Source organism: Monodon monoceros, unplaced genomic scaffold (genome assembly GCF_005190385.1).
Source record: "Monodon monoceros isolate NGI ecotype Baffin Bay Population unplaced genomic scaffold, NGI_Narwhal_1 Super_Scaffold_9, whole genome shotgun sequence".
Lineage (NCBI taxonomy): Eukaryota > Metazoa > Chordata > Mammalia > Artiodactyla > Monodontidae > Monodon > Monodon monoceros.
Genome location: NW_021703786.1, coordinates 32,503,330 through 32,515,736, shown reverse-complemented (window position 1 = coordinate 32,515,736; position 12,407 = coordinate 32,503,330). Strand labels below are relative to the sequence as shown.

The window sequence follows — 12,407 nt, the reverse complement described above, 5'->3', positions numbered from 1 at the left end:
ATGTTATAGGTTATCAGTGCTGTAGAAGTTCAGGAAAGGGAAAGAGTGGATGAAAAAGAAAACATTGCAAAAGTAGAGAGTAAGTGCCCGGTTGGTGAGTTTACTCAAGTCTAATCCGGGCAATCACCGGACAAGAATATTGGATTCTATGGCCCCTGCACTGGTGAATGTCACTGATCTTGCACTGGGAGAGTCCAGGGAAGGAGAACAGAAGGACACAGCCCATGAGGAAAGGAGCAGCGAACAGGTCACAGGGAAGAACGGGTTGAGATAAGCTCATTGCAGACCCCAGGAAGGAAAAGCTAACTGCGGCGCCTCCTCTCCCCAGGCCCCGCCCCATTCAAGCCAACAGAGGTTCCTGGGGCTGGTCATTTGCCATATTTGCCTTGCACATCCGAGGGGACATTCTTTACATAAGTCATCGCACGTAAGCCAATGGAGGCTGCAACCCAAATTCTGCACTTCCAAGAAGAAAGCCAAAAGTGAATTGGACCTCTTGGGTAGAAAATGGGAATTTTCCTCCCCAATTAAACCCAGCAACATCTGAGCAAACCTGTAACTGCAGGCCAAGCAGACAGAGCCATGGAGTTGGTCCATTTCTTTAAAATCGACACAGGGTTTAAGCCAAGAAGCGGGGAGAGAATAAGTGGGAGGAGAAATCCAAGGTTCAGTCCACCTGGTCCAATAAACGAGACACGCTCCGACTCCCATCTGCATCCTGCAACCTCAGGACACACGGGCTCCATCCCCGACCCCGCCCAACCACGTCCATTAAGAGGGTCTCTTCATTGTGCGAAGGACGGAGTACAGGGCGGCTGATGGGGGTGCAGCTTAGATGGGGCAACAATTCCTCACCTGAGCCCTATCCCATTTGGAGGTGACGATGGTACGGCATCGGCAGCTCTCTCCAATTTCCAAGTATAACATCAGAAGGGCAAGGCCAGCCACGGGTCTGCTCTGAAAGCGCAGCTGAGCTCTGAGCTCATGCAGTGAAGTGTACACACTGCTGTTCCAGTGAGTGAGAATTAGAACCTCAACACAACACTTCCACCGAATGCCTGGACAATGGGCCAGTCTGCTTTCCTGTCCCACTCAAATACATGCACCCACCCTTCCAAGCCCTCTTTATCACAAGAGCCATCCGCCACCTGCCCACGATTGCGGGAGATGGAAAACACGACAGGAACCCAACTCGGTATGCCCTGGCCTCAGCGTCCTCCATGGGACTTCAATAACAAGGGACATGATGCTGACGCATGGTTTGGACTTGTGCATCTCCTAAGTGGACAGAGTCAGGACCATACTATGGGGAAATGTGCTGGTTTGGAAAACAAACAGACCTGCATCTGGATCCTGACTCCGCGCTCGCCAGTTGGGGTGTGCAGTGACCTACAGCTCTCCAAAGCAGACTTTACATCTGTAGAGAGGAATGTGAGGATGACAAAGCAGAAGAGTGAGGCCTGGGGGCAAGGCTAGAACTTGCAGAGCAGTTCCGGAGAATTCCTCATCAGGGAAAACTCTAGTAGATGCATCTTTCAGTTAATTTTGGTGTTAACGGTCTTCACGTTGAATTCGTTGTCCCATCTGCAGAGAAGAGTCAAGTCTACTCCCAGTTCCACTCCCAGAAAGACGCAGGGCCTCGCCTCCACCAGGAGAAGGAGGAAGAGACACTGCTTTAGACTTATCGGTGGGTTATTGGGGAGGAAGAAGTGAGGGATGGGTGAGAGCTCTAGAGCCGCCATCAAATCCACGGGATTTGTGACTTCTAGCACTTTTCAGAAAAAGCAGGGAGCCAAGCTTGCAGCTGGATGAAGACAGTCACGTGCCAACCTGGAAGCAAATCAAGTTCTGGCTCTGCCGCTGACCAGCAAGGTGACTTTGGACAAGCACCTTAAGCCCTGGAAGCCTCAGCTTCCTCATCTATTAAACGGGGCAACGCTAAATACAGCGGCCAGCAGCGTCCTGGGACATCATCGCCTCACACACCCGCTTTCCTCTCACTCACCACCCTCCCTAAAAAGGCTGTCGATGCTCCAGCCGCACACAGAGCGGAAACAACCCATCACCATGACAATGAGCTTTTCTCCGCACGGTGGCAGATAGGATGGCTGGAAGCACCTGCCAGGGCAGCAAGGTTTCCTTTAAGAGCTCGTACAACCCAGGAGCATGAGTCGCAGCTCCTCAAACAAAGGCTACCCGTGTACCGTGCGGACAAAGCAAGGAAAATAGGGTCCCCCACCTTGAGCTCAACAGCCTGGAGAGCAAGGCTGTGTCTCTACCATGGAGCCCCCAGAAGCTGGGGTACAAGCTGGCCCAGGGATGTGCAAACACAATGGAGCCATCTACGTCGATCCACTTGGGAGGCCACTCCAGAGCGGGCCCTCCATCTGACCAAACGGGGTAGCCCGCCTCCTCCCTGGGTTGCCAAACACAGGAGCCCGGCGAGAGGTCGGCACAAATCCACTGGCCCCAGCTCCCTTCATGGGGCTTCTCCTACCCAGTACGGGACACACGTGCCCCTTCAAGGTAGACTGGGAGCAGCGCCCCTAGTCAAGAGATGCTCAGCATCAGGGAAGGTGTTTTTCTTCGCTTTGAAGAAAGCTCGGTGAGAGGTACCACTCTAAGGTGCGGCTGCTATTCCCAGGAACAACCCTTTTGTGCAGGGAGATGAGAACCCAGTCGTGGGCGACGCACCGGGAGGCTGGACTTCCCAGCTCCCCGATGGAGCGACACTAAGTCCCTTGAAAAAATAGACTCTCGGAACTTCCCTGGGGGTCCAGTGGTTAAGACTCCGTGCTTCCAGTGCAGGGGGCGCAGGTTCGCCCCCTGGTCGGGGAACTAAGATTCCCACATGCCGCGCAGTGCGGCCAAAAAAAAAAAAAAAGGAAAAAGAAAAAATGGACTCTCAGGTTCAGAAATTCAGAGGAAAGAACGGCTGAGGTTCATTCACGTATCAACTTTCACTGAGCATCCACCTGCTCTGCGCTCTCCCAGGTCCCACGTATCCAAAGGTAAACAGAATCAAAACCCTGCCCCTACCGTAAAACGCTCTGCTGTATTATCCAGTAGCCCAACTCGTCCACGGCAAACATCTGGTGTTGTCTCTCTGCATCTTTCCCGCCCCAATTTGCAGAATCCCCGTGGCCCTGGGGAGGGAAGCTGCCTCCACCCACGGACCCAGGTGTGAGGCACGTGAGCACAGGACACGATTGGGGCATTCCACCTCCTGGCCACAGGGATGGGTCCAAGGGTGAGCGCGCGTCCAGGGTCGTCACTCGGGGGTGCTGAGCCACAGACATCCTCTTGCATCTGCTGGGTCTGCAGAGGCAGGGGGCCTGCCGATGCTTCTGCTCCTTCTGCTTCCACTAGGGAAGTAAAGCTAAGAATGAAAAGAAGTGGAGACAAACGAAGAGCCAGCAAAATCCCCCAAAAGCACAACACCTAGACTTCACAGCTAGGTGGACACCCCCAAACTCGTTGCTTAAAGCCAGTTAGAGTTGGTTTCTCTGAAACTTGCAGCTAACAGTGACCCACCTAGAAATACCCTTCTTTTATGGATGAGGAATTGAACGCAGAGAGGCTCAGTGGCTTGTACAAGGTCACACATGCGCTGGTGACTGGGGCGGGACGGGGCCCCAGTGCTGGGCATATGCACCGCGACCCGGGGGCCAGGGTGAAAGAGGAAAGCAATTCCAGGAAAGGTGGAAAAGCCCAGTGGCCGGGGTGGAATGAGAAGCCAGGGCCACCTCAGCTCCCTGGTTAACCACATTCCTGGTTCCCATTTCCGAAATTTAATTAAAAACCCAAACATCTATATTTCCCAACCGGTTGGCCAGTGGCCACGGATTCCCTTCGATTCAGAGAAACTCCCTCTGCGTGACCCTGGGGCCACGACACACGCCCGGTGTGAAGCCAGAGGAGGAAGGGTCGCAGGCAGGGGTCACGGGGTGGCAACTCCCCTATAGAGAAGAAAGCGTCCTCCTGGCTTGGGACGATCCTGTTCTGTCACCCCAGCCATAGGAATAGCAGTTCTGTTTCTCGTTGCTTCATTTTAAAAATTAAAAAAAAAAAATTATGAAAAAGAACCACATTCATGGTGGCTCCAGAGACACAAGGTCACCTTCCGCCCACCGCGTAGGGGAAGGTGCAGAGGCCCAGAGAGGCAAAGCCGCCCTGCGGCTGGGGAGCAGACCACCCAGCCCCCGGGGTCAATAAAACCACTTACTGCCAGTGCCTTCCCTACGCCCAATCTGAGGCCGGACACACGTGCTTGGGACGTCGGATGACAAATGGGGTCAGACAGAGCTTTCAGGGCTCACTCACGGCTTCGGGAAGAAAACCGGAGACCAGAGGTGCTCATCGTAACCCAGGCGCCGACCCAGGGCTCCGTCAGAGCTGCCGTAGAAATCTGACATCTCACCCCCAGGCTCAAAAGGACGTGTCTTAGGACACTCGACTACACAGCAAAGGGTTCTATGGAAAAGCAATTTATTTTTCCAAAAAAACCCACACTCAGCAAACTTCATATATGCAATTTGACCATGCAGGACATGAGAGAGGATCCTCCCTGAAGTTCTCTCAAATCATGAATCCCATCTCTGTCTTCCCAGCCCACCCCACCCCCTCCCTCCCCCACCAACACTAAAAAAAGTGTCACTTTTCACAGGTGTGGGAGGTGAGGGGTAGGGGCTCACTGTCCTGGGTGGTTATCTAGCTGTGTCATTTCCCTCACCTGTGCCTTAACATCCTCTTCTGGAAAATGTGGATGACACTCATTTCAGCAGGTTGAGGGTGGCACCAGATGGGGTAGGGAAAGAAAAGCACTTGAAAAACTCCAGTGCAAATAATGGGGGCATAAGGAACCCACTAGATCACCAAACGTTTTCATTTAGAAAGAATGGATGCAGCAGACTCGAAGCTGAGGGCCCCCCACGTAAACTCTCTGCTCCTTACTTCCCTGGGCTCTTAGCTCTTAGTGAAGATTCTTCCTCAAAGTGAGAAGGAGATCCCAATGGCTCCCTGAGTATACACTGGGGGGAAAAAATCTGACCGTCCTAGTCAATTTGCATTTAAAATTAGTTAAGTGCCAATTCACATCCACTGGGATGGTGACTATTACTAGAAAAGGAAGGAAGGGAGGGAGGGAGGGAGGGAGGGAGGGAGGAAGGAAAGGGCTGTCAAGGATGTGGAGAAACTGCAACCCTTGTGCCTTGCTGGCGGGAATGTAAAATGCTGCAGCTTCTGTTGGAAAACAGTATGGCAGTTCCTCAAAAAGTTAAATGTAAAATGACCATGTGACCCAGCAATTCCACCTCTGGGTATATACACAAAAGAACTGAAAGCAGGGACCCAAACAGATATTTGTACCCCTACAAGGGGTTCAGAGCATCATTATTCATGGCCAAGAAGTAGAGGCCACCCAAGTGTCCAACAACAGATTAATGGATACACAAAATATGACGTATACATAAAACGGAAAACTATTCAGCCTTAAAATGGAAGGAATTCTGACACACACTACAACATGGGTGAAGCCTGAGGACATGATGTGAAATAAAGCAGACACAGAAGGACACATATTGTATGATTCCACTTACAGGACATACCTACAGCTGTCAAAATGATGGAGACAGAAAATAGAATGGCAGTTACCAGGGGCTGGGGGCTGCGGGAGTCAGTGCTTCACGGCCACCGAGTTTCAGTTTGGGGCGATGAAGAAGTTTTGGAGATGGACGGTGGTGATGGTAGCACAGCAATGTGAAAGTACATAATGCCACTGACACACTGACAAATGGTTAAGGTAAACTGGTGTTATGTCCATCTTACCATAATTAAGAATGGTTAAAAATGTTTCCAAAGTTAGTTAAGTGAAGAAGGTACAAGGGCAGAAACGAGCACTGTCACTTAGAGCTCCTGAGGATTTCACTCACATGCTGAAGAATTTGTCCCCAAAGGTCAGCATCTCAGACACCTTCTTTTCCAAGCCTGAGGCACAACACCGGCCCAAAGAGCGCTACCGCCCAGCTGCTGACCCGAAGCAATTGCACCAGTGTCTAAAGAACCAGCCAAGGACTTCCCTGGCGGTCCAGCGCCAGGGGTGCGGGTTCGATCCCTGATCAGGGAGCTAAGATCCCACATGCCTCGTGGCCAAAAGACCAAAACAGAAAACAAAAGCAGTATTGTTAACAAATTCAATAAAGACTTTGAAAATGGTCTGCATCAAAAAAAAAAATCTTAAAAAAATAAAGAACCGTCCAGCAGGCACCAATATTTGCAGAATTAACGAGCGAGGGAATCTGAAGCAACGGATTGGAAATGCGTCTATAATTAGGGAGAGGGAATATACTCCATTGGTGGCTCAGAAAGCACAGCCGAAATCCCCAACGGATTATCTGATGGAACTGCTGGGCAGGCAGAGATGGTCTCTCCCGCCCTGTCCTGCCTGGGCTCTCAGACCAGTGAAAGGAAAGGGGAGGAAACTGCTGAAGAGAAATGAGGTCAAGGGCCCACACTTTAGGCAAAGGCGGCGGGTCTGAAAACCATTAAAACCTGACCCTATAAGAGGCGTTTTCCAAACACCTGGGAGCCTCACGGACCCGAGGGGAGGGACTGATTTATTTCCGGAGACCCAGAACCACAGTCCCTCTGTCATTTGCCCGAATGCGGCTGCTTCTGTTTTCACCACCCCCAGAAGGCAACTGGTTTCAAGACTTCTGTGTAAAAACCTGTACCAACACACCAAATACGGGAGGAGGTGATGATTCACGTTACCAAAAGAATTCTTTGACAGAAACTTGCCACTTCAGCATTGCTGTAGCTTACAAATTTCCTCCAGGCCTTTCACATATCATGTGATCAACCGAGATTGGTTTTTGTATAGATATTCTTCCAGGCACAAACCTAGTCCGCAAAGCAAGGGAGCCGGAGTGGTTTCGAACAGACTGTCTTTCGCCAATGGCATAGCTCAAATAGAGGAAATCTATCCAGGACCATTCCTGTCCTCTTGTGAAATGAACTGAGTGCATCCATCCTGTGATGAAGGGGGTGCTGACTAGACGTGGAGGACCCCAACCAGTTCCACGATGACAGTGGACATTGCCTAGGACGATGCTGGCCAGAAAGAGAAGTAGCAGGGTCTGCCTGGGCACACAAATGTCCCAGGGAGCTGCCTCTTAAAGCTGCCCAGGCTCCCAGGGAACTCACAAACCCCAGAGGAGAGGCTGCAGATCTTATACCTAAAGCCCAGAACGGCAGTTCTTTATCGTTCACCCAGATGCAGCCACTTCTGTCTTCACTGAGTACAAAGGGCACCAGATTTCAAGACTTCTATGTCACAACCTGTGCCAACAAAACAAGTAAGTAGATGTGGGGGCCAGACCAGGTGGAGGCAAGCTGGGAAGACTTCCTGGAGGAGGTGGAGGACAGAGAAGCTTTGCAGCTGGGTACGCATGAGTGGGAAAAGGCTCATTTCTGGCTTTAGCCGGCCAAGAAGTCAATCAATTCCCTGTTTCTTACAGTGCCCACCTGTATTAAAATGGCCTGGGGTGCTTGTTAAAAATACCCATTTCTGAGTGCTACCCCCGACATGTACCAAAACAGAACCTCTAAAGGTGGGGGGAGGGTGGGGATGGCTGCTAAGAATACTCAGATTTTTACCAAATTCTCCAAGCACTTCGTTTTTATGCAAACCACAGGGTGCAGGCCAGGGGGCTGGGGGAGCAGCTCCAAGTACGCTGGCTGAAGCGGGTCCACGCTGATCTGGGAAGAGCTGGGCAGGGAGGACCCATGAGGAGTCACTGAGGAGAGGGACAAGGCAGGTGCAGACAGAGGGCTGTTCCAGGACCGTTTAGTCACAACATCCCCCAAGCCCTCTCCCACCGACACTTCCTGTTATGATCCTAACTGGAGCTGGCTGGTGATAGAAAACGTCTGTGCCAGTGCACAAAGGGCAGGGGACAGAGGGAAGGAGGGAGAGAGAGAGAGACAGAGAGAGAGAGAGAGGATGAATATCTTTCAGTTTACAAGCTATAACAGGAAGGCTGGGAGTATAAGAAAACTCAAGTCTAGGCGACCAGACCCTAACAGTGATGAGAAACGCTATCTGGACAACAGAAGTCTGGTTGGTTGAGATTTAAGTAACCTCAGAACTTCCTCATCCCAAACAAACATCGCCTACACTCTAACTGCGGGCAGCCACCCCCAGCTGGAGAAGACAGCCCGAGTTTGCGTGTGTATTGCCGGTGGAAGGTTTGGACTACTGGGGTCTCTGTTGCAGGCGGCAGGAGAAGGGCCTCTTTCGTGAGTTTCCTCAGCTTCACACAAGTGCTCTCTTATGCAGAGACGCTGGGCCAGCCTCCATCCACATGAGTGGCTTCCAAATACCCCTCCAGGCTGGCTCTCCTCAGCCCTAAAGAAGAGGGGGACCCCCCCCCCCCCCCCCAGATTGCTGGACAAAACCCTCAATCCACACTGAGGCACGAGCGGAAACCCGTGTTCCCTTAGATCTGCCCAGATCACCAGTGAACGCTCCCTCTGCTGGGTTTGCACACTTAGCGCCCGACACACCTGCTGCTCAGGCGGCGTGAGTCACAGGCGCGGCACGCCGGACTCGCCGCCGCCGGGTTTGGGGCTTGACAGCTGGCTCTCGTGCACCCGGATGTCATCCTCCACCCACACACACCCCCAAGGCACGCTGGGACAGATCAGGCTACAACCCGATTTCTACTAAACGACTCATTCCCAGGGGAGGTCCACGGAAGGAAGGAGAAGGGTACACGGAGATGCTTCTCCCACTCATGGTCAAGGGTCCTCTCCCCTCAACACCCTGGAGGGTCTCATCTGCCCTGCTGGCCGTAAACAGTGAGGAGGGGGTGAGTTAACCTGGGGAAGGAGATGGGATGGGCTTCTCAATTTTGAACCATCTCCAGAAGAAAGACCGTCTGCCTAGATGAATAAGCTTTAGCGCCCTCCTGTAGCACAGCACTTATCGTTAAGGATCCTATATTGTACACTTAAACATTTGCTAAGAGGGGCGAGCGTCCACTAAGTGTTCTCGTCGCCAAAAAATAGTAAAATAATAAATAAGAGGGCGGAAGGAAACTTTTGGAGGTGATGGGTATGCTTACGACAAAGACTGTGGTGACTGTGGTGTCAGATTCACAGCGTACACTTATCGCCAAACTCACGAGTTGCAGACATGAAACATGTATAACTTTCCGTATGTCAATCATGCCTCAGTTAAGTGGTCTTTAAAGTAGACAGCCTGCTGAATCCCTCTCAACGTTCACTTTTTCACAAGACAGCACTTTCTGCCATGCAGGATCCTGAAATGGATCCCGGACCAGCAAAAGGACATTAGTGGGACAACTGGAAAAATTTGAATAAGGCCTGGAGATTAGTTCAAAGTATTCTATCAATGTTAATCCCCCACTTTGATCATCTCACTGAGGATCTATAAGATGTTACCACATAGGGAAGCTGGGTGACAGGTATAAGGGAACTCCGTGTACTATTTGCGCAACTTTCCTGTAAATCTAGATTTCTATCAAAATCAAAAGTTAATAATAATTTTTAAAAGGACAGCTTCCTAGTAAATCTCAGTCTCTGGCATTGCTAATATAATTTCGACCCTAGTCCTGAAGGCAAATTTCAAGTTACTCTCATAACCAATATGCAGATCAACTCTTTGCTTCAGGAAAAACAAAACGAAACAAAAACTGCATTCACTCAGTAAGCATTGTCTGGGCTCCTACTGTATTCTGGCTCCCAGCCGTGGTAGTATCTGCTGGCTAAGTGGTGCAATCTTCCTCCAAGCCCACCTCGTAAATGTCTACCAAGAGGGCCACTCCTCTGATTTTAGACATGACTGACTTAGAGCAAAGAGAGTGACTTCTGGGAATTTTCCAAAGGAAACAATTCAGAATGTGCAAATCCTTATGTACAAAAGACACTCACCAACGCATGAATTCAAAGGGTAAAAATTTGGAAATACCTTGGTGTCCAACAATGGGAGAATTGTCACGCAAACTATGATTCAATGCCTGCAGCGAATACAGTCATTATGTGGGGAAATGTTCAAAAAAAAACAAAGCGAGGGGGAATGAAGCGGGAAACAAGGTTGTACATATTTGCAGGATTTCAGCAGTGAGGACATATGTCAAATTGCCTGCATTACTGTGGGAACTGGCTGTTTCCTTTCCTGTTTTTTGCTCTTTTTTGTAGTTTTCTATAAAAGACAGAGAAAGGGCACGGATTACCTTTAAAATCAGAAGGGGTGCAGAGGCGGGGCTTCCGGCCATCAGTGGGACAATTTCAACAGTTCCTCTCCCAGAGAAGGTGAGGAAGGGCCACAGGGTACATACTGCACCAACGTGGGCCGTTCCACGGACCTGGGTGTGGCCAGGGCACAGGCTCCTGGGGGAGGGGCGGTACCAACACACATCACCTTTTCTCTTCCTGTGGTGCCTGGCTCTCCCCCTCTTCCCAAGCAGGTGCTCACGGGAGGCACTGGCACCCTGCACACAGTCCAAGGGAGACCGGTGACAGCTTCCAGAAGTGTCCTATGCAGGAGGGACTTCTGGGCAGGAAATGGATCATCACAGACAGACTGCCAACAGGGCTGGAGGGAGGGGAGGGAACCCCATATCTGGGAAAGCACCCCCAGGAAACCATCTTCGGGGGAAAGAGTGGAGGACAAGTGCCAAAGGGGGAGCAGGAAAAGGAGGCCCCTGGTTTATCTGCACATCAAGGCGGATTCGCTCATTCATTCAACAGACATCTACTCTGCACCTACTCAGTGACAGGCACGGCGCCGCTCCAAACAGCGCCCACACAAAAGGACGAGGATAGGAGGGGGCTATGGATTCAGAAGCAGCTTGCTTCCAGTTCAGGACTCAAGACTACGCCCCCTCCCCGCGCTGGCCGGGAAACCTCTTCCATTAACAATTTGCACTGACGGCGGGGGGCGGGGGGCGGGGGTACGCCCTGGACCGAATGCCTGCTACCTCCCACCCGTTCAGAAAGACGCCTGATGGGTGGCGCAGTCCTTGCAGTAAAGCCGCTCACCAGCAGCCAGGACCGGGGACCAGGGACATTCACCACCCCCCCGGCGAGAGGGGCTCCAAGCGCTGCGCCCCGATCGCATTCTGGGTAGCCAGTGGGCAGACGGCGGGAGCTCACCGAGGCGGCTCAGCTCTCGAGGTAACGGGCCCTGCAGGGCGACAAGGTGAGAAGGTAAGCGCGATGGGGGGTCGGGCGGATGCGCCCAGCACGCGGACCTCTCCCCAACTTGGGGCTCTGTCCCCCGGGGCAGCCAGCGGCCAGGAGGCGTTGGAAAGGGAGATGACCGAGAGCGCCCAGGATGGGCGATGACCACCGCCACCGGGAGAATCGACTCCGCTTGGAGGCAGAGGGATGGCTAAAATGACCTCTGGAAAGATGTCAATTACAAGAACAAAAATTTCAACCCAGAACCCCATGACCTTCATAAAGCGACGCAGGGGGTGAAATCCCCCCCTCTTCCCCCGAATCGCGGGGCAACTTACCTACAGGTAAGGGACTCGACTGTTAGGTAGAATGTGCATCAATCCACGGATGGAGACGAGGTTGTGGGTCATCCGAGCCCGGCCGAGACGCACCAAGTAATCCACGTTAGGGGGTCCGGAGGCCCCTACCCCATTCCCAACTTTCCATCCAAGGCCAAAGCGCCGGCAGCCCCGGCCTCTGCGCCCGGGACCCGCGGAAATCGCGCTTGGGTTCGCTGGCCCGGGTTCCCCAGCGGCGCCCCGGCGACCCCGGCGAGCGCACCCCGCCTCCTCGCGCTCGGAGAGCAGCGCCTCGCCTTTCTTCGCTGCTTATCGCCAGCGCGACCCCAGCGATCCCAGCCGGGAACCCCTCTGCCGAGCCCGGAAAAGCGCCAAGGGCAAATCCGCCGGGCCTGCGGTTTGCAGGTCCGCGGGGCCCGGGCGGCGGGGGCTGGGAGCCCGCCGGGCAAGAGAGGCTCAGGTGAGAAGCACCGAGCGGCGGCTGCCAGTTACGGGGTGTGACGCCCCGCAACCACACAGCCTCGCCCGCGCCACCTCCGCGCTCTGCCCGCGGCCGGACCATTCTGCCTTTAAATAGCAGCCGGGCCCGGGGCGGGGAGGGGCGGGGAGGGGCGGGGAGGGCGGGGAGCGGGACGAACTGTTTCCTGGGAGATGTAGTTCCGTCTTCCAGCCACAACAAACGCAGAGCAGCGTAGGAATGGTTGGGGTCCGCCCGCCAACAGCTGTCCTCCCCGGCGCCCTAACTCCGGAGACAAGGCTGGGATTCCAGCCTCACTGCCAGCTCCGTTAGGTCTAGGCTGCCCTCTGTGCATAAGGTGGGTCACACCAAGCTAAATTCTGCCCAGGACGACCAACCTTAGTAGC

The 12,407-nt window shown here is 53.0% G+C and overlaps 1 long non-coding RNA gene across 1 annotated transcript in view; it reads right to left on the bottom strand.

Moving 5' to 3' along the window:
- Nucleotides 1-12,017, bottom strand: part of LOC114889293 — a 148,040-nt gene extending 136,023 nt beyond the window's left edge. Inside the window, exon 1 of the long non-coding RNA XR_003792000.1 lies at nt 11,544-12,017. This is a non-coding gene — a long non-coding RNA (uncharacterized LOC114889293). The remainder of the gene's footprint in view (nt 1-11,543) is intronic.
- Between the last annotated feature and the right edge of the window lie 390 nt (nt 12,018-12,407).